The sequence below is a fragment of the Agelaius phoeniceus genome, chromosome 7 (genome assembly GCF_051311805.1).
Source record: "Agelaius phoeniceus isolate bAgePho1 chromosome 7, bAgePho1.hap1, whole genome shotgun sequence".
In the NCBI taxonomy this organism is placed as follows: domain Eukaryota; kingdom Metazoa; phylum Chordata; class Aves; order Passeriformes; family Icteridae; genus Agelaius; species Agelaius phoeniceus.
In genome coordinates, this window is record NC_135271.1 from 1,590,001 (window position 1) to 1,612,288 (window position 22,288).

The following is a 22,288-nucleotide window of genomic DNA, read 5'->3' on the forward strand; positions in this document are numbered from 1 at the left end:
CGATAGGCAAGCGCTGTTCCGAAAGGGCGGGCGATGGCCTCTGTTGCCCTCAGCCGATCGAAAGGGAGTCGGGTTCAGATCCCCGAATACGGAGTGGCGGAGATGGGCGCTGTGAGGCGCCCAGTGCGGTGACGCAACCAATCCCGGAGAAGCCGGCGGGAGCCCCGGGGAGAGTTCTCTTTTCTTTGTGAAGGGCCGGGCGCCCTGGAATGGGTTTGCCCCGAGAGAGGGGCCCGCGCCTTGGAAAGCGTCGTGGTTCCGGCAGCGTCCTGTGAGCTCTCGCTGGCCCATGAAAATCCGGGGGAGAGGGTGTAAGTCTCGCGCCGGGCCGTAATCATATCCACGGCAGGTCTCCAAGGTGAACAGCCTCTGGCACGTTGGAACAATGTAGGTAAGGGAAGTCGGCAAGCCGGATCCGTAACTTCGGGATAAGGATTGGCTCTAAGAGCTGGCTCAGTTGGGCCGGGACACGAAGTGGGGCTGGGCGCATGCCGCGGCTGGACGAGGTGCCGCGCGCGGGTGAGTGCGCTCCGCGTGGCCCGCCTGGGCACTGATGCGTGTGCGCGCGCGCGCGGCGGCAACTCTGGACGCGCACTGGGCCCTTCCCATGGATCGCCCCGGCCGCGGCGGGCACTGCCCGCCCCCCCCCCGCCCCCTCCGCCTTGTCGCGGCCGGAGCCCCAGCGGCGGCCGCCGCCGTCGTCCTCGCGCGCCACTGCCCCATCGGTTCCTGCTGGCGGGGTCCCCTCGGTGCGCAGCTGGCACACGCGCGGCTGCGGCCGGCGTCAGCTGAGCGGTTCACGCGGGGGAGGGTCCCCAGGGGCGGTCCCCGGGCTGGCGCCCCGCCTCGGCGGGCACCTAGCAGCTGGCTTAGAACTGGTGCGGACCAGGGGAATCCGACTGTTTAATTAAAACAAAGCATCGCGAAGGCCCGAGGCGGGTGTTGACACGATGTGATTTCTGCCCAGTGCTCTGAATGTCAGAGTGAAGAAATTCAATGAAGCGCGGGTAAACGGTGGGAGTAACTATGACTCTCTTAAGGGCGACTTGAGAAAGTCTAGTTACAGCTGGGCATAGCTGCAGAGATCGCACCTCCTCATGGTCCCACTGGTAAGCCCTTAACAGGGTGACTAAGTAAATATCTGCCCCAGTCTGGGAGCCATTGGGACTCACCAACCCAACAGTTCCTTCCAAATTTCGGTGAAACAAATTTCTCGGTCTAAGTCGTTAGGCTTACTACCTGAAACCTGGCCCCCCGGTCGGACAGGGGCGACGGGTTCGGAGGTGGGCTGACCACCCATTCCGTTCCTGATGTTGAATCCGGTCATGACTCGGCTATTCCAAATCCAAATCCGTTCCTCGGAAGAGGAAAATGGGGGCGGCCGTTCCACCTTACTAGGGTATTGGTGGGCACTCAGACCTCCTGAGATGATTTTGTAACATCTACAATCACCAAATTGACAGAAAATGAATTGGGCTTGCTGGTGAATTTTTCTTTAGAACTGTATAGGTCAGATCTGCAGGATTTTGTATTTGGGGGGTATCTTTTGTAGCAATGTTTATTGATAGATGTATGCTTACTACTTTTATATTTTAATAAACTAGACGGTAGCTAGGTTCGCAAGGCAGCCACAAGCCTGTTAGGTAGCTCATATCATAGTGGGTAGGGACAGGAACTTGAATTCATAACGCGTCAAATACCACCTGACTCGGACCAATCTTACCGGACTTGTACCGCTTAACCGGATTTGTCCAAGGTGGACGGGCCACCTTTACTTAACCCGGAAAAGGGACATATATTATTTATATGTGTTTGATATATAGCCAAATGCCTCGTCATCTAATTAGTGACTGTCCCAGGGTGATGTTATGATGCTTGCATCCCCATTCATGTGTTCTGTTAATGTTGGATATTACGTTCTGTACCTTTAAGACTGGCTCTGAAGAGGGAAAGTTTTGTTTTGCTTTTCTTATCAGCCTGGCGGGACACAGAGACTGCAGCTTTTGCTTTTTTCTGCTTTTGTTTTTCGCTTTGCTCTCTCTCGCTCTTGCTTGCTTCGCTTCTGCTTGCTTTGCTCGTTAGCTAGTTTAGCTAAACTGTCCAGATTTCTTCCTGGACCGTTTCTCCTTTCCTTTTCCTGACCATTTCGAACCTGCTCCAGACTGGGACCTGGGAAACACCAAGATTCTGCACCTTGTGGCCTGCAGCAGCTGCCCCAGCACCAGAGGGGCTGAGAACAGAGTGACCACCCCCCCAAGATAGACTTTCTGAATTTGTCATCTTTTTCAGAGTGGTGTCATCCGGTATTGTTCATTTTGTGTGCTGGGGGGTGCTGTGCTTGTTAAATAAACAGGTTCTTTCCACTCCTCTCTGAGGAATCCTTCCCGAACCGGTTGGGGGGAGGGGCTGTGTGGGTTTGCTTACTGGAGGGGCCCTAATTTGGAAATTCTCCTCCAAATTTGCCCTAAACCATGACAAAATATTGGTGCCCGACTCTGGGCTTGAGAGAGAGAGTGGAAAAACCCTGTTTTGAGTGTATTTTGGTTGCCATTACTCTCTGTTTGTTTGAAGCAGTTAATAGCCATGCTTTTTGAATTCATGATGAGTGTTGGGGTGAAGGCTTGCATGTGCTTCTGGTCCCTAGGGTTTTTCGAGATTTTAATACTTCTGTGGTCCCTAGGTTTATTTTCTTATGCTGAAATAGTTCTAGTATTGTCCCTCATATGTAGTTTTTACAGTAGAGGGGCAGTGACCAGAATAGCTCTCCTGCTGGGCTTGCTGGCAATGATTTGCAAGAAGTTTATAAACATGTTGGGGTCTGCTCCAGGTATGAATGGTTCCTGGCTATGGTTATTCGTCCAGTTTGTTAGAGGAGGAGCAGCAAGGAATGAGGCTTTTCAGCCTTTGCTTTCCTTCTTCTCCTATGAATCGGTTGCATCAGTAGTGAAGGATGTTCAGTTTCCCCTGAATATTAAAGAAACCATCTTTCTGGTATTCAGTCTGGTAACCTTCTTCTATACAGTCTGCTGCTTCTCCAGAATGAGGGCTGAGATTTCTAGACGGGCTGATGAGACCCCTGACTCAGGAGTAGACCCAGGCGTGGAACATCCTGAGCAGTGTGGGAAATGGGAGGATATGGGCCAAATCCTGAAGGAATTCTCTGACCCTATAGTCTGGGATTTTCCCCATGAACAAATTCAGAACCCAGCTGAGGTGGGGAAATATCTGAAAGAGAAATACCAGGATGAGCCTAAGGAGAGAAAGGTCATTGCAGTGAGCTCGGCCCTGGCATATGCTTTTCGCACTCTGTTGGAGACTGTAGGACAGCAGACGGAGGCAGGGGGGCAGGGAGATAAATCAGCAGCTATCCCAGTCCCTCAGGCTGCAGCCAACATCACAGGCTCAAAGCCAGCAGCCAAACCAGATAGTGAGCCTAAGCCAGCAGCTAAACTAATGGATTTGCTACCAGTACTAGAAGTGGGAAATGCACGGACAAGACCAATCGACCAGTGGATGATGATGATGATGATGATGCAGCAGAAGGAACCTCAATGCCTCCTGACATAAAATCAGGAGTCAAAGCAGCAGGTGCAAGACCAGATGCAAATATTGAGTCTTTTTCCCTGAAGGACCTTTGTGGCTTACAGAAGGATTACACCTGACAACCCAATGAATCCATAATTAGTTGGTTAGTCTGTCTCTGGGATGCTGCAGGCGAGGCTACAATTCTGGATGGCACAGAAGTGAGGCATTTGGGATCCCTGTCACATAATCCTGTCATCGACCAAGGAATGATGAGGGGGGCAAACCCTCAGAGCCTCTGGGCATGGGTCTTGGAAAGTGTTGCACAAAGATACCTGTGTGCAGATGATCTTTATATGCAACAGACACAGTGGAAGACCATAGAGCAAGGGATCCAACGCCTGAGAGAGATGGCAGTGGCAGAGATTATCTTCTCAGATGATGTGACAACTAGGAACCCAGACTTGGTGCCATGCACGTCTGTGATGTGGCGGAAACTTGTGCAACTTGGGCCACACGAATATGCTTCTGCCTCAGCCATAATGAAGCGGGATGAGAGGGACGAGACTGTGCTGGATATGGCAAGGAAGCTCCGAGCATATGCAGATGCTGTGCATGGCCCAACACATGCCAGAATTGCAGTGGTAGAAACATGTCTGCAGAACTTAGAGGATAAGCTAGAGGAGAATCATAAGAAGCTCAGAGAGGAGATTAAAGAAGACCTTCTCCAAATCTCGGCAGTACGGATCAGAGGTTCTGGTATCCAAGGCAGACGTTTCCCAGATGGCGAGAGAAGGTACACCCCACAAAGAGAGCTGTGGTTCTACCTGCGTGACTGTGGAGAAAACATGAGGAGGTGGGATGGAAAACCTACTGCTGTTCTGGCACGACGGGTGCGTGAATTGAAGGAAGCCACCAGGAAGAAAGCAGCTCCAGTTGCCCGTAGCCAAACCACCAGGTATGATGCTGATGATGCCATGTCTGATCCCCTTGAAGGAACATCCAAGACATATGCCCAGGGAAAGAAGGATAACCCGGCTTAGAGGGGCCCTGCCTCTAGCCAGGTAGAGGCTAGGGAAAATCGTGTTTTCTGGTCTGTGTGGATTCATTGGCCTGGCACATTGGAACCACAAGAGTATAAAGCTTTGGTTGATAGTGGCGCTCAATGTACATTAATTCCGTCGAGATGTGGGGACAGAGTCTGTTTCTATTGCTGGTGTGACAGGGGGATCCCAGGATTTCACTTTGGTGGAGGCTGATGTGAGCCTCACTGGGAATGAGTGGAAGAAACATCCTATTGTGACTGGCCCAGAGGCCCCATGTATTTTGGGCATAGACTACCTTCGAAGTGGATATTTCAAAGACCCAAAAGGACTCAAGTGGGCATTTGGGATAGCTGCTGTAGAGACAGAGGGCATCCAGCAATTGAACACCTTGCCTGGGCTGTCTGAGAATCCATCTGCAGTAGGATGTCTGATGGGAGAAGAGCAACGAGTGCCAATTGCCACTTCCATAGTGCATCGACGACAGTATAGAACTACTCGAGATGCTGTGATCCCCATCCACAAGATGATCCGAGAGCTGGAGAGCCAAGGGGTGGTCAGCAAGACCCACTCACCCTTCAACAGCCCCATTTGGCCTGTGCGAAAATCTGAAGGAGAATGGAGATTGACTGTGGACTACCGTGCATTGAATGAGGTGACTCCACCACTGAGTGCTGCCATGCCAGACATATTCGAGCTCCAGTACGAGCTTGAGTCCAAGGCAGAGAGGTGGTATGCCACTATAGACATTGCCAATGCATTTTTCTCCATTCCTCTGGCAGCAGAATGCAGGCCTCAGTTTGCTTTCACGTGGAGGGGAGTGCAGTATACCTGGAACCGACTGCCCCAGGGACGGAAGCACAGTCCTACCATCTGCCATGGACTGATCCAGACTGCACTAGAAAGGGGTGAGGCTCCAGAACATCTGCAATATATTGATGACATCATTGTGTGGGGGAACACAGCTGCGGAAGTGTTTGAGAAAGGAAAGGGAATCATCCAAATCCTCCTGGGAGCTGGTTTTGCCATTAAAAAGAGCAAAGTCAAGGGACCAGCTGGTGAGATTCAGTTCCTGGGAGTGAAGTGGCAAGATGGACGGCGTCAGATTCCTACAGACGTCATCAACAAGATCACAGCAATGTCTCCACCCACCAATAAGAAAGAGACACAAGCTTTCCTAGGTGCCATAGGTTTTTGGAGGATGCACATTCCTGAGTATAGTCAGATCGTGAGCCCTCTTTACCTGGTCACCCGCAAGAAGAACACTTTCCACTGGGGCCCTGAGCAGCAACAAGCCTTTGTCCAGATCAAGCAGGAGATCGCTCATGCAGTAGCTCTTGGCCCACTTAGGACGGGACCAGATGTGAAGAACATGCTCTATTCTGCAGCCGGGAACCATGGCTTGTCCTGGAGCCTTTGGCAGAAGGTGCCTGGGGAGACTCGGGGTTGACCACTGGGATTTTGGAGTCGAAGCTACAGAGGCTCTGAGGCCAACTACACTCCCACAGAGAAGGAAATCTTGGCTGCCTATGAAGGAGTCCAGGCTGCCTCAGAGGTGATTGGTACGAAGCGCAACTCCTCCTGGCACCCCGACTGCCGGTGCTGGGGTGGATGTTCAAAGGCAAGGTTCCTTCCACTCACCATGCCACCAGTGCCACATGGAGCAAGTGGATTGCTCTTATCACTCAGCACGCCCATATAGGTAAACTGAATCGCCCTGGGATTTTGGAGGTAATTACAAATTGGCCCGAAGGTGAGAATTTTGGTGTCACAGATGAAGAACAAGAACCAGTGACACGGGCTGAAGAGGCTCCTCCATACAACCAACTGCCCGCAGAGGAAACACGCTATGCTCTTTTCACTGACGGTTCCTGTCGCATCTTAGGGATGAACCGGAAGTGGAAAGCAGCCGTATGGAGCCCCACACGACAGGTTGCACAAGCTACCAAAGGAGAAGGTGGATCAAGCCAACTTGCAGAACTCAAAGCCATTCAACTGGCCCTGGACATTGCAGAAAGAGAGAAATGGCCAAAGCTCTACCTCTACACTGATTCATGGATGGTAGCCAATGCTTTGTGGGGATGGCTGGAGAGGTGGAAAAAGGCTAACTGGCAGCGTAGAGGAAAACCAATTTGGGCTGCTGATGAGTGGAAAGATATTGCTACCAGAGTAGCGAGGCTACCTGTGAAAGTCCGCCATGTAGATGCCCATGTCCCCAAGAGTAGAGCCAATGAGGAACACCAAAACAATGAGCAGGTAGACCAGGCAGCAAGGATAGGGGTGTCAAAGATAGACCTAGATTGGGAACACAAGGGAGAGTTATTCCTGGCTCGATGGGCCCATGATGCCTCATGCCATCAGAGCAGAGATGCCACCTGTAAGTGGGCACGAGACGCAGGGGTGGATTTAACCATGGACAGTATTTCTCAGGTTATCCATGACTGTGAGACATGTGCTGCCATCAAGCAGGCCCAGCGGGTGAAGCCCCTGTGGTATGGTGGGCTGTGGTCCAAGTGCACGTATGGGGAGGCCTGGCAGATTGACTGCATCCCACTGCCCCAGACACACCAGGGCAAGCGCTTCGTGCTCAGAGTGGTGGAAGCCACCAATGGATGGTTGGAAACCCACCCTGTGCCTCATGCTATGGTCGGAACACCATGCTGGGCCTTGAAAATCAAGTCCTGTATTATGTATAATGTCTGTGTTTGTAGAGTTAAAATTTAAATTAGTTTTAGTAGTAAGCAGACGATACGGGGATAAGGGGTGAAATGTCCTGGGTTGACTGTATGATGCTTTAAACCCCAGTCGTGTGTACCAAGGGATGCACTGAATTTTGTGTGCAAAAATGCGGTGCTTGAAAGAGAGGGTCAGTGTCTGCATGCTGAGGGCAGCACTTGTATTTTTGAAATGAGCCCAGTTACCCATGCTCTATCACAGGTGTGTTATGCAGGAAGGGGCTGTGCCTGTGTGAGATCTGCTTGCACAACTATTCCAATAGAGTCTTTTAATTAAACTACTAATGGTACTAACTTCTCTATTTGTAATTTCACAACCAAAAGTGGATGCCACTTCAGCTGCACCACACAAGAACTTCTCTAGAGATGCTGCAGAATGCACATGATGGGTATCAGCAAGCACCCAAATTCCAAACTGGATGGGACGCTAACGTTCTAAAGCAAATGCCATACCAGCCTAATATAGAATGGCTAGTGGCAGAAGTCCAAAATGCATCTCACAGAGCCTGATGGACACTCAAATCCGGTATCAAAGTTGTTACCAAAATCATCACCAAAAAAGAGAAAGAAAGAAAGAGAACATCATGAGTCAGATGTCTTATTGTGATGGACAAATCTGGAACCACCAACAGCTCCTCAGATTTTTAGCTTCCTCAGCAAACCAGTTCTAATTTTTAAAAAATTAACCCTCCTCTTAACCATCATAAACCTATGCATGTGGTAGAAAATTAAAACAGCAGCAGAACAGTACATATGTACTGTGGACTGTCCAGAGGATCTTGCAAAAGAATTTGCATCAGGATAAAAGGGAGAATGAAACAAGGCCTTTGTTTGACATAAGCACAAGCAATTCCCATAAGTAAACAAGTACTTAGCACAGACCTACATAAGCACTTAGCACCAGTTAGCATAAGAAAAACCTGGCTGGCCTAACTTGACAGGAGAGGGACTTGACAAAAAGCTTTAGACACATTCTACCAGAAGAACTAAGGGCAAGTGTAAAATGAACCCTGTGCAGGGAAGCCATGAGGAAGAAGTGCTGCTTTAGGGCATGGAGGCCACTCCTGGCCAGCGCCTGGACATTAGCTTCAAGTACAGGAATCTGACAGAATGTATTTTTAACCCCCTGCCTATCGAATCACCTCAGCAGAGTCAAGATGGATGGTACTTTTGAGATACATTTCTGACATCATCCCACTGAAATTTACATGTGGCAGAGCAGCATTTTAGTGGCTGCAGATCCCTGCCCTCCTGCCAGCTCAATAAAAGGGCTTTTGGCGGACAATGCATTTGTCTGCCAATTTCTTTGAATGAGGGAGGCCCCTCAGGACTGCTGTTGGCCATCCCCTGTGTGTGGCCATCCCCTGTGTGTATCTGCAAAAGCTTCAAATCAGCTGCCTCAGCTTCCAGGGCCTCTCTTGGCCAGCATCCTGACGTGGGTGCAGGGCTGCTGCCAGGCACTGCTGGGACCCAGTGTGACAGGACCGGCTGTCTCGTGTCCACAGAGCAGCCCTGACACAGCCAGGGCCATCCCGAAAGCAGACAAATGCTCCCGGCTCAGCAAAGAGGAGCAAGGAGCACTGGGCTGCGCTCAGGGTACCTCAGCATGGGGCTCCAGTGGGAAGGGCAGGCAGGCCTCCCACATTCAGGGCATCTCCTGCATCAAAAGGACGGGCATTTTGTCCTTTTCATCCCTCCACCCCAGACCAGGCCTGACAGCTCCTCCTCTGGAGTGGAGTTTTCCAGTTACAAGGTCATCTCACGCTTGGCCAGTGCGTGAGATGAGGCTGCAGTGACCTGTGATACCACCTCCATGCCAACAACAGCTCCATTGTGCATCGCTCCTCTTTCACAGGTTCACTTCCCATCGATTGACCTGTCCATTGTTTCCCTTAAGGGTTAAATTCCCACCAGTTAAACCATAAGGTTTCCTTCATTCTCTGCTCTGCATTCTCTTGTTGATGAGCACAACAGGGGACCAAATATGGCAGGGCCTTAGACACAACTTTGGTCCCTGACACACACAGGCTTCTTGTCCCACTGCTGGCCTTCAGTGTGCTCAGCAAGATGTGGAACTGCATGGTGCTGTGGAACTGCACCTTCAGCACAGGGACCTTTCCAGCCTGACCTGCCCCCATTCCTCTGGGTCTGTGCACAAAACACAGCGTGGCAGAGAACGGCAGCAGGGGCCTGTGTGTCCCAGGGTCCCGGATTTGCTTCAGCTCCACAGGGATGCAGGCAAAGTGAAGAAGCCAAACTGTTTATTAATGAAAAGCAAAAAAAGGGATGATATGGGAGGGGAAAAGGGAATGGGCAGGCAGGGTCTGAGGGCTTGAGAAATGGAGCTATCAAAAGGAAGAATGGAAGGAAAACATAGGAATAGGCATGGTCTGAGGGCTGGTGAGATGACGCTGTCAAAAGGGAGAGAGGGTGGAGGGAGAAAAGTGGATGGACAGTGTCTGAGGGCTGGAGGGAGGGAGCTATCTACAGGCAGGGAGAGGGCTGAAGCCACGCGAGCTTCCCACAGGCTCAGCCGTACCAATCCTCAACTATGTCTAGAGCTCCAGGGGCAATGGGAGATGCTGTCCTCTCCAGTGTCTCCTGGTGCTGTTCTTGGGACACTAGCTCACTGGATTCAGAAAAGGACCCTATTTCTTCAGGTCTTAGGCCTAATTTAGCATGACGACTTTCAAAGTTAGAGCAGGATGGGCTGGCATTGTTCTTTGGGGATTCTAGGCCTGGAAGAGAGAGAAAGAGAGCCATGGTCAGAGCCTGGATCTGCAGTGACCTGAGGAAAGCATCCAGCCCGGTCCACCCCACCCAACTCTTGCCATGGCTGAGAGAGAGGTGTTGCCAACAGGATCAGCAGCAAGCTGCGGGCCAGGAATTCCGCCCGTGTCCCTGAAATCTCTGTGTGCTCTGCCCACACCACCTCTTGTCAACACATTGAAGGAAGCCCACTGCAGCCGGGGCAGGGATTGCAGCTCCCTGCTCAGGCATTGCAGCTCGCTGGCCCAGGCCACTGCCCTCACTCACCCTGACTGAGATCCTGGAGCTCTTGCTGCTGCTCCCTCATCCTGGGAAACCCGGCCATCTCTGAGAACAAAGAATTCATCTTGGCCCCAGCGGCACAGCTCCCTGCCGGCAGCGCTGCCGGCACTGTGGCCACACGGGCTGCTGGCCCGGCAGGGCTCAGCCCGGGCCCTTGCCGCACGCTGCCGCCCCAGGGTACGGCTGCCAGAGGGCAGCAGCAGCAATGCCCAGGCCAGGCGGGGCTCCACGGTGCCGGGCCCGGCTGGCGCTGCCGGGGCAGCAGGCGGGGCTGGGGCCGAGCTGCGGCGGGCCGGGCCGGGGAGGGAGCCCGGGCTCGTGGCTCACCCATGAACCTGATGGCCGCCTCTCGCAGGGGCTCCTGTGGGCTCCGCAGGTAGCGCAGGGCCCGGCGCATGTGCTCGGCCGCTCTGCTCCTGTGCTCTGCCAGCTGCAGAGAGCGGCAGGAGGGAAGGGTTGGTGTGGGCTCGGTCCCAGGGCCGGGCGCTGCCTGCGCCCAGCCCCGGCCTCCCCTGGCCGCACAGGCCTGAGGCGCGGCCAGCAGTCGCTGGCCAAGGGCTCCCGAGGGCAGGGGACAGAGGGCCGGCTGCTGCCCGGGGAGCCGCGGTGCCGCCCCGCAGCCCCGCCGGGCCGGGACTCCATGGGCACCCGGCTGGGGCCCACGGGAGCCTGGAGAAGAGCCCCCGCGGCCTCTGGCCGCAGCAGCGGGCAGGGGCACAGCTGCCCGGCCCTGCACCTGAGCACCGCCCTCAGGGGCCTTCTCCAGGCTGAGGCTGGGGCTTGCAGGCCCTCCTTACCAGGCACTCATCGACCCTCAAGGGTGGATGCTTCTTCAACAGCTGTACGAGCTTCCTCCTCTTCAGGAACTCAGCCACACGAATCAGCGTTTCCCGAGAGGCCTGGACAGTAGCAGAGACCCAGAGATAGCCCCACAGCCCAGGGCACAGGACCCACATCCCTGTGCCAAGGCCTGGAGGAGGCGTCAGCCCAAGAGGCACCAGGGCAGGAGGCAGCCAAGCCCCCTCCCAGAGATCCACCAGCATCACAGGAAACCTCACCTTTGCCACGTCCCAGTTCTTATCATGACAGTAAATTAAGAGTGCATACAGGCTCTTGCTCACAATTGTCTTCAGGGGTTTTTTTCCCTCATCCACTACCAATTCTATCACCTTGCTGAAGAGTTGAATGGAGAGCACCTGCACATGGCTGTTGTCCTAGAGGAAACAAAAGACCTACATCAATTACTCCAGTCCCTGCTGGGCAAAGGCCTGAAAATCCAGAGGGCACAAAGTTTCTGGGAAACACCTGATGCCTGTGGCTCAGGATGCAGAAGCTTACGTGGTCAAAGAGCAGCAGCAGTGCCTCAGCCAGCTTTGGGGCAGTGGTGCTGGATACCAGGTTGTCTTTTTGCTGGAGCACATTTGTGAACACAGAGAGGGTCATGCAGACCACCTCTCCTTCTGCATCATCCAGCAGCTCCAGAAGGCTTGGAAACAGACTGCACATTCTCCTGGCCTGTGAGGAACACAAGGCTGTGCTGGGAATCCATGGATGGCTGCACCGCCACCACCGCCCTGGCACTGCAAGGCCACCCTGCTGCTGCAAGGCCCACAGGCCAAAGGCCTGACCCAAAGCACTGAGGCAGGAGAGCTGGGAGCAGCTGCCTCAGCTCCTGAAGCCCTGCCAGCCCAAGGGGCTGCTTTCCCCAGTGCAGCTTCAGCCGCTGCCCCCTTCTCACCATCGAGGGATCCTTGCTGACCACCACGAGGCCTCTGAGTGCCAGGCGATGCCTCTCCCTACACTTGCTGTGCAGGAACCTCAACAAGACCTTCAGGACAATGCCACCACATTTCCTCAAGTCCAGGCACTCGAGAACCTGCAAGGCACAGGGCAGTGACAGGGAGCCGGCCAGCAGGAGCCCAGAGCCGCACAGAGCTGGGCCCAGGCAGCAGCACAGGGCACAGGCACCGTCCCAGGCAGCTGTGGCTGTGAGAGGGCAGAGAGCTGGGAGGCAGGGCTGGCCTTGAGGCTCACCTCCACGAAGAATGCCAGGAAGGGCAGATCCCAGTATGGGTCCTGAGTGCTGAGGTGCCCGAGCAAGTGGAGTGCAATGCGAGAACACAAAGGGACCAAGGTACGGCGCATCTCCCTGGCAGGGGGAAAAAGGCACCAAGACCCTGAGGTGGAGAGCAAACCTTTCCCAGGTTTGCTGGGACTCACAGAGGTCTGGTCTTTCCCCAGCATCCCTGGAGGGCATGTGGATGCTCTGGGAGGTGGCCCCTTCTGGGCACCCTCCTCTCCCAGCCTTTTCCAGTCTCCTTGGCTGTCCCTCAGTGACGAGGCTCTCTGGCCCATGACCACAGGGACTGAGTGGGGCACAGGGCACAAATGCCAGGGGCAATGGGGAGCAGGGAGTCTCACCTGGCCAGCAGACCCATGGCATAGTGCTGGGTGTGAGCACACAGCAGCGTGTCCCAGCCACACTTGCGCTCTATAGCTACCACCTCATTGTCACAGCACAGTTGCCACAGCAGAGCCTTCATGGCCTGCACTGCAAACCTGTGTGCAGAGCAAAGCCCAGGTCACACTGGGAGCACTGGCACTGGCCACAAGGGCATGGGAAGGCCAGGAGGACTGGGACCTGTTGTAATTGCTGGGAAGGCGGTGTTCCTCCTGGCATGCTCTCCAGAAATTTCCAGCTTCCACTGGTGGCATCTGCTGTGTGGTGAGGACAACATGGAAGAGCAGAGCCAGAAACAGGCGGGAGGAATAAAGGATCATGGCCTCGTGGCACTTGGGCACCTGGACAATCACCCAGAGTGCCAGAGTTGCCTGCAAAAGAAGCAGCCCAAGACAGCGCTCAGTGCCGAGGTGTCCATGGGGCAGGGCCCAAGGGCAGATGCAGGAGGAGCAGCAGGCCTGGTGCCCCCTGAGCCTGCCCCTAGACCAGGGTTCAGCCCAGTGCCTGAGGCATGGAGAGGACAGAGAGCTGCTAGGGAGGTGACTGAGGGGTAAGCAGAGGCCAAATCCAGAAACTCACAGCCAGGGCAAAAACATCCATGTCGTCCCCATCAGAGGTGCGTGTGCTGTGCAGAGGCCAATCTGCCATCACGCAGATTAGTGTTGGCAGCACTTTCTCCACTGCTGGTCCCGATGACCCTATGGTTCTCCACATCATTTGAGCAGCTCTGTGGGATCAGAGCTCTGTGTCAGGGGCATCTCAGTCCCAGTACCGTGCCCTGTGCAGCTGTGGGGGCCCAGGTGACAGAGCCCCAGTGCCCTGAGGGGCAGGGAGGGAGCATTGGCAGCAGGCTCGGGAAACAGAGGGGCCCCAGGGTGCTGGACCTCTCTGCCTGTCTGGCAGAGCCCAGAGCACAGGCTGTGCAGGGCCATGGGCCCCAAAGGCTGGTGAGCCCTGAGCTGTGCAGGCACGTGGGCCCCATACCTGTCACACGTTGGGGCATAGCGCAAGAGGGTCAGCACCACGTCCACAGGGTGTTTTTCAGCCAGCCTCACAATGTCACTTTTCAGCCTGGCATCCACAGTGCCAAGGGACACCAGCCTCTGGTGGATGCTCCTTACAATGGCTGGCACCTGGAGGAGGCATGGGGAAGACTTGAAGCAATGACCAAGGCAGCAATTTCCCCAGCTTCCCCCAAGAAGGGCTTCCCTTCCGGTCACACTGTGCTGGACTCAAAGGCTGAGGTGGCCCAGTGACCATGGCTTGAGGGGACACACGATCCTGGCAGGCCTCCAGGCCTGGACTCGGGCTGCTTACCTGCTGCTGAGAAGAAATAGCACTCTCCTTGAAAAAATCCTCAGTGGGAGCATGAATCCCAGTGGGAGCTTGCCTGGTGCCAGTGTTTGTGATGCCCTCAGTCATTCTGGTGTCAGTGTTTCTGATGGCCATGTTCCCAGTCATTGCCATGTGAACAGCCTTCACCCTTTGATAATTCATTGCATGATTTCCTGAGTGTGCTGTCCATTCTGGGCCGGCATGAGGCTTTGCCTGGAACTGGGTCGGCCTGGAGTCAGGCTGGGCTGGGCCCTCAGCTGCTGAGGTGCCGGTCTCTCTGCGCTGAATGCGCAGGAATTTGCGGAACCTCTGCAGGAGAACAAAGGACAGGGAAGGCAGGGACGTTGCATGGCATGCTCCAAGCGTGGTGCTGGGCTGAGCAGGGACAGCAGGCCCAGCCCAGCTGGGGGTGGCTGCAGGTACCTTCAGGGTTTTGCGGAAGCGGCCAGGGCCGGGTTCCTGCTCTTGTGTCTTGTCCAGGGCTGCACCTGGCAAAGAGCGAGCGCAGCCAGAGCTGAGGGGCTGCGGGAGAGGCCAGAGAACACAGCCCAGCCCTGCGCTCCCCAGGCTGGGAGAGCCCTGGGATGGCCCAGGGGATGGAGCACGGCCACTGCGGGGTGTCTGCCCAGCCCCTGTTCCATCCTGTCCATGGGTATGTCCCCAGGGGATGGGATGGGATGGGATGGGATGGGATGGGATGGGATGGGATGGGACCAAGCTGGCTGTAGCCATCAGCCCTGTGGCCCAGCTCTGCTACTCACCATCCTTCAGTGTCTGGATCTGTTCCAGATCTTCAGGCTGTTGTGCTTGGGCGGCTCCAGGGTCATTCTTTTTTTTCCCCCTGAACACTTTGAAAGGGCTGAGAAATCTGTCTGCCATTCCACCACCCAGCCTTGATGGCACCTTCTAGAAAGATGCCTCAGGATATCACCAAGTCAACAATTGCAGTTGTGCCTTCGAGGCACCTGCGACAGGGAAGCCTCAGGAAGGCTGCAGGACAGGAAGTCCTGCACTTTGGTCTTTAGGGCTCCTGCCACAATGACAGGAGACTCCTCATTAACAATTTAGGTGACCAGATTCCACGGTCTGGACTTGATGGCACTGACAGGGAATGGGAGATGCCTTGGAAAAGTTCTGAGTCACCAAGTCCCGCAGTCTGGCCTCGCAGTCAGCTGCAGTAACAACGCCTCAGAAAAGCTCCGGGTGGGACACGAATGAGTGCGCTGTGCGGGGACTCCTCACAGCACTGCTCTGTCCCGTTGTGCCCCATTGTGTGTTCCCAGCTCCCCGGCAAGCTTCTATTTCCCACGTGTCACAAAGGGCCCTTGGACACCGGGTTCCGTTCCATGGCACGGTGACCGTGCTGCAGCATGCCACCCAGGGCCCTTGCACACACTGCCGCCTGCCCTGGGGCCGCCCCCAGCCCAGCCAAAGTGGTCCAGGCTGGAAGGAATGCCTGGCCCCAGGTGTCTAAGGCAGCCCCACAGGATCTTTAGGAAGGGCTCAGAGCATCAGCAAACGCTGCCCTGCTCTGTGGGCTCAGGGCAGCAGAAGGAGCCCCCAGGGCTGCCGACGCAGCCGTGCTGGGAAGGGGACGGGGCCTTCCAGGGAAGCTGGCACGGCCTCCTTGGGACACGTCCCGGCCCGTGGCCATCCTAAACCCACGGGTGTGACAGGCACAGGGAACGTGTGGGCCTGGGCACGAATGCTGCTCTGAGCCCTGGGGCCCGGGCAGCGCTGACAGCAGCAGCTGTGGCAGAGTCCCTGCCCAAACAGAGCTGCCACCCCCCGAGCCCTGGCAGCGCTGGTGCCCATCTCCTGCCCCAGAGACCTGTGCCCCCGGGGGGCTGCTGTGCCACAGGGAGCCACAGCCCACCTGCATTGGGGGCTGATGGCAGGAGCACCTGGAGCAACTGCTGCCAACACTTGGTCTCTGTCCAAAGCTCTTACTCCGTGCTGGAATTATTTTCTCATTGAAGTCATTTGCTGCAGGACAAAAACATCTTTACCCTGAAAACACAGAAGAATCTGGCATTAAAGAATCCTCACTTCAGAAAAGCTTTACCTCTCATTGCTCAACTCGCTCGAGTAGTTCAAAAAAACTGCATACTTCCCAAATTAATTGAGATGCCCTAAGAACATTGTGAGAAACAAGGCTCACTTTTAAAATTTCAAAGGTTTATTACACCTTAACAAAAATACAACAAAGAGCGATTAAGGAAAAATTACAAGACTGCGAGTCTCCATCAAAAGCCACGTGCTCATCTACAAAGTGGATGCTCTGCCTTTTATACCCTTAGCCCCTCTCAAAGTTTTGTCAGTCAACTCTTTCCCTGCCATCCAATGGTGGAAGTCACTTTCTTACATCTTGAGTGGAGGTCAGGTGTTGCCATGCTCTGCCTCCTGGTAACAAGCTCTCCCTCCTCTAAATGCCCCACTAGTGACAGCAATAAGGGGGGAAGGGAAAGAGTACTATGGAGAGAACATGCAAAAATAACTGTACATAACTGTACAGCTATAAAAATTCTCTTACCGTACACATAATATTAATCTCTTAATTGTGAGAGCCAACCATCTCCTCATTCATTTAAAGCAACGTGAAAGGTTTTCAAGGTTGCTTCCAACTCAAAGCAGTAACTCATCTGCCTTAATGTCAACCACTGAGAGTCACTTTAGAAAACGTAACACAGAAGCAAAAAAAAATGGCCATCCATTGGTTTGGAAATGTTTTTCTGTGAAGGGATGATAATACCATAATTCTAAAGGAATAAAAGCCCTCATGGAATGAAAGTCCAGTCAGTGTTACAAAAGGAAACTGAAGAAATGAGTAGATTCCAAAAAGGTCAGTCCTCCCCCGGTAGAGATAACTTAGTGGCCAATAAAGTACAGCTCTGCCTTCTTGTTCCCTGTGGGAGAATCACGACCTGGGGGCCACGTTTGGACACTTTGGCAGGACAGGGACTGGCTGTGGTATAAGGTGTGTAATAAAGAGAGTGAGAACAAGGAGGAAAGAAAATCCAGGAAATGCAGATTGTTGGTGGAAGATTAGGATTTTCTTTGAAGGATTTTGTTTGGTTCACTGGAAAGACGAATGGCTTTGAGCTGCAGAAAATGAGTATCCACCGGCACTATCAGGGAGGACTAGAGGAAGGGCAGAATATGTCCCTGGATGAACTGCTTAGAAAGATACAGCAAGTGTATGTAAAAAGGGATGCTGAAAAGGAGAAAGCAAGGACAAAGGTGATGGCAGAATTTTTACAGCCCCCGAGGGCCCCAGGACCCAAGTGGTTCCCCATAATAGAAGGGACAAGGTTGGCTACAAGGAAGTGGCAGAAGCATTCCCTCCTCAGCAGGGGAGAGCCAAGCCAAACAGCAGCTGGGAAAGAATCAGTGTGCTATCTGCTGGGCAGAGGGACACTGGAAGTGGGAATGTTCTCAAAAACAGCTGGACCCTCAGGAGGAGGAAGTCCAGGGGATAATGGAGATGGATTATTAGATGTGTCAGGGGCTCCCATTGTAGCAGGGACACACCACACCAGAGCCCTTGTTAACTTTTAAAGTGGGTTCAGATGGAGAGGAGGTGTGTTTCCTAGTAAAGACAGGGGCCTCTCCATCCACCTGAAATTTTCTCCCTAAGGTGGGAGAATTGTCAAAAATATCTTCAATTATTCAAGGGGTTGTGGGAATTGTAGTTTATTCGGTAGGCTTGGAAGTTTGAAAGCATCTTTCTCTGAAGGAATTGTGGATATTGTGGTCAATGGGTTTAGGGATTTAATTCCTTTGTCTATGTGGGGTTTTGTGCAGAGCTGACAAGCTCCTGTTTGGAGGGGACCCATGCCCCTGTGCTTTTTGTGTTTTGTTGTTAAAAGCCAGAATTGGCAGGTTTCAGTCCTGAAACCAATTCTGCAACTCCACCAGTCTGTGGTTTGTTGTGGAGAACTAGAATTGGCAGTTTTAGTCCTGAGGCCAATTCTGTAGCGGCTGCCTTGTGGAGATGGTGTTGTCCCTATGCAAGCCTAGGTATTTATCATGCAGCTTCCTCTGTGGGGGCTATGGGAAAACTTCAGGGGAAAATATTTTGTTATTCTTCCTCAGTTATTTTAGTAGTCGCCTCCCTACACCTGGGGTGGACTTGATGAAAAAAAAAAGGATAAGGGGAAATTGGCTACTGAAAAGATGATTGGTTACTAAAAAAGTGATTGGTTGTTAAGAAAGGCTCCAGGCAGTGGCATTGCTTGCTGCAGAACTTGATCATGTCCAAAAGGCAAGTCAGTGGAATAAAAGGAGCAAGCTGCTAAGGTGAACTGCTCCAGGATGAGAAGCAAAAGCCTGCTAAAACCCTGAAATAAAAGCAACTCAAATGCTTAATTCACGGACTGCAGCTCTTGCAAAACATTTTAAAAGTAGTCTCACTCCCTCCGCTGAACAATCTATTGGAGGAAACCCCACTGAACTCCTGTGGGAAACAACAAAAGGTGGAGAAGGGTGGGGAAGAACACACGCTCATCCCTCTCCCCACTCCAGGCACATTAACGTTACAAAAGCTAACCTATAATAAATAACCCTGCATTTACTGCCAACTCTGAACCTGGAGATGTCTCGTTCACTGATACTTCAGCCAAAAACGTTGATGGTAAAAGTATAGAGCAGTTGTTACACCCCAGGTTGCAGCTTAGCTTATTTAGTTTCTTATCAGTTGACCAGAGTGTTTTGTTACTTTTGACATGTAGGGGTCATGCCAGGTCTGGATGGTTTTGTTTAAGCCTCAGCTGGCACTGGGAACACTGTGTGGGCACTGGGCACTGAGAATACTGTTCCACCTCTTTCAGGGCAATTGCCAGCCTCAGGTTTGTGCTGCAAAAAACAATTTCCATTGTGCCCTATTTCACAATGTAACCATTGATCAAATTGTGTGCTGTGGATCAATTTTTATCTTGCTGACTTTTGTCAGCTGCTCCACTTGATCATTCTATGATATTTGTAAAATCTGATAGTCCGCATGGGTTTTAACCAATCCTAGATGGATTTGTTAGGATTGAGTTTGTAAAAACAACCATTCAAATCCTCCCTTTGCCAAACCTCTTTTCCATTCACTTGCCAATGAACATTTCCACTGACAAAATCACCGTGTGGCACCGACTGGGCCAGGGCTCCATGGGCACCCGGCTCGGGCCCACAGGAGCCTGGAGCAGAGCCCGCGTGGCCCAGGGAATAGAACGGCTTGGGTAGGGGCACAGCTTTTTATTGAGTGTAAGAAATGTTTCAGTCTGCTAAAACTTCAGGAATTGCAAGTTCAGTTTCTAAGGCTGCCTTCTCAGAATAGTTTACATTAGAAAGCTTACATTACTCTTTAGTATCATATATCCTTAAAGGAGACCAAAAAAAATAATCTGTGCAGAATGACTGAGGAATGACTGTTCTTTTCTTAAGCTAATGTACAGTACCCAGTGCAAAGGGCTGCAAGTGTTAAAGGTCAGGATATTGCCAATACCTAGACATTAATAACTCATGTTAATATTAAGACTACAAGACAGCCATGTCTACCCCCAGCTACTACTTACAAGAGAGTGACATGTTTTTATAGGGGCAGGTGGGAGAACACGATTGGGATTTCCTCGCTAATAAATTTTCAATCCAAAGTACTAAGATAAATTCAAGAGCCAGAAGCACATAGTCACATAAAAAATAGAGAGATTCAATTAGGAGCAGCCACAGTCTTGATCTGCCATTAGGTATCTACTGCAGGCCCTAAATTCCAGTCAGGAAACTTATGTGAATTGTGTTTTATATGATGGTTTCACTTCCTCATCTCGTACAGCAATCTAATTTTGTGCATTGTAACTTCCCAAGAGCACAGAGAGTGCTCATCATGGTCTTTCTCAGCAGGAAATGTGGGCACGTATTTAAGAAAAAACTGATGTGAATGTATAACAGACTATATCTATAGAGATGAACTACCTACAGTTTGCAATTCCAAAAGAAAAAAAAAATTAAACACATCAGGGAAAATAAAAAGCAAGGCCAAAAGCAGAGTGCCTTTGAACTAAAAGCAACTATTAACTTCCTTTTTCTATACAAGGCTTGACACCAATCATGATAGATTCACCAAAAACTTTTCCATCTTTGCTTAAGGCTTTCCGGGCTTGAAGCTTAGACTGATATCGAATATGCATCCAGTTTCCTGTGTTGGACATCTGAATGAGATCAAGTGGAAATGGTGAAAGGTAGTTTTTTAAATGCTTAATTCACAATGTTTTCTGACATAAGTGTCAAACTAAGACATACCACATGCTTGAATATGTTTCCATACTGAGCAAACTGTAGTACAATATAGGAAGCTGATGCTTGAGGAAATCTGAAAGACAGAAAAAAGTACTCATCAAATTGAGTGGTTTAAGAATTCAGGTGTTAAGATACAACCCTATGAAGCATTTACAGAAATGCAGAAGGGAGCACTGTAATTTCAGAAGCAGTGACTTGAGAAATACCACCTTCTAGGCACTTCAGCACACACCCCAACAGCAGAATGGTGCCTTTCTAACTAGAAAAAATCATGTGTAGCTCAATTTAAGATGGCTAACTGAAATGTATGTGTTTGCTTGCTTTAACCATAGCTGTACTTGCAGCACATACCAATGCCAGACAACATCAATGCCCCCAAGGATTTTTCTCGTATGCTCTAAAGACTTCTCCCAGGTTTTTCCAATACTTTGGAAATCAACTTACCCAAATACAGTTACCCATGTGTCATCAAGTTGATCTTCTGAAGGAAGGGAATCACCTTGAGTATCAAAAGGATCCAGCTGAGCAGGAGATAGAGTAGTCTTCTTAGGCTGCCCAATACTTGCAGGGCTGAACATGCTTGAAGAAGCTGTTCAATGTAAATGATATTGCTGAACAGATTTCTTTTGCAAGACAGAGGTTTATTAGAAAAGAATACATTCAGTGTCAAGCATTTCACTTGGATGAGGAAGACTTTGATGGGGATTTACTCACAGACAGAACAAGTAAGTCAATCATAACTTCACATCTGCAAACACACTAGGAAGTTTTTATGACTAGCAACCTAGTGTTCTCTTCGACTTCAAAACCCCAATAGCTTAATACAGTTGCCAAATAGGAACAGGCCAACACAATAAAGCTTAGCAAGAAGCCACAGTTCATACACAAGATATCAAACCTTGTGAAGATGGAAGGCAATCCATCAATCTGGGCTTCTTCACTCAATTACAACCACCTCTGTGCTCAGTTCAACACCACATTTGGAACAGGGAACAAGAAAAGCTGCTTGAAACTCAGTCTCAGAAGAAATAATTATTTCCTACTCATACCCACACACCTTTTGAAAAGCTAACAAATACACCACCTCTTCATAAACTAGCAAGGAACTGATGTAGCTTGAACAGGGATGCTTTTTCTGTATTAAAGAAAGCAGTAAGAAAAGAGAACAGAAATTTTGACAGGACATCTACCTGCTCCTGGAGTTGATGGCAGAATTCCAGTGGATGGGCTCTGTGATAAAGTACAGCTGGCCTGTATTATTATACAGAAAGTAACAAATTATTCTTATAGGTATACTGCTCAGATCAAGTGATTTAAACATTCAGGTAATAATATTAGTTATTTGCCTTAGGTTATTCTTAACTTTTTAGAGAACAGATATTTGCATGTATATTTAACCAAAGATTACCAAGAGCTATTAATGAAAAGTTATTTGACAGCATATTTGACAGCATATGCTTTGTGAAACAAAGTAGCTTTAAGTATCAATAATCAGAAACCTTCTTAGAATAGTTCAATGCACTACTGCTGCACTGTAATAATTCACACATTCATATGCATCCTGATGGGAAGGATATTAGTATCCTAATTTTATCAGCGTTTTCACTGCCTAAAGGGTTCAGAACTCATGGGAACATAACCTTCCCTTCTATGGAGACTATTACTAGACTTACTTTCCTGCTCAACTATTTAGTGCATAGAAGGAAAGAATACTTTGAGTTTTAGATGGTAGCACTTGTTTTTGTTTTTTTTTTTAACATACGATTTCAACACTCAAAACAATTTTAGTCTACTTTTAGCCTGAATTATGGCATTTCTTAGATTCAAGATCAAACAGCCTGGAGATACCTGTAGACCTA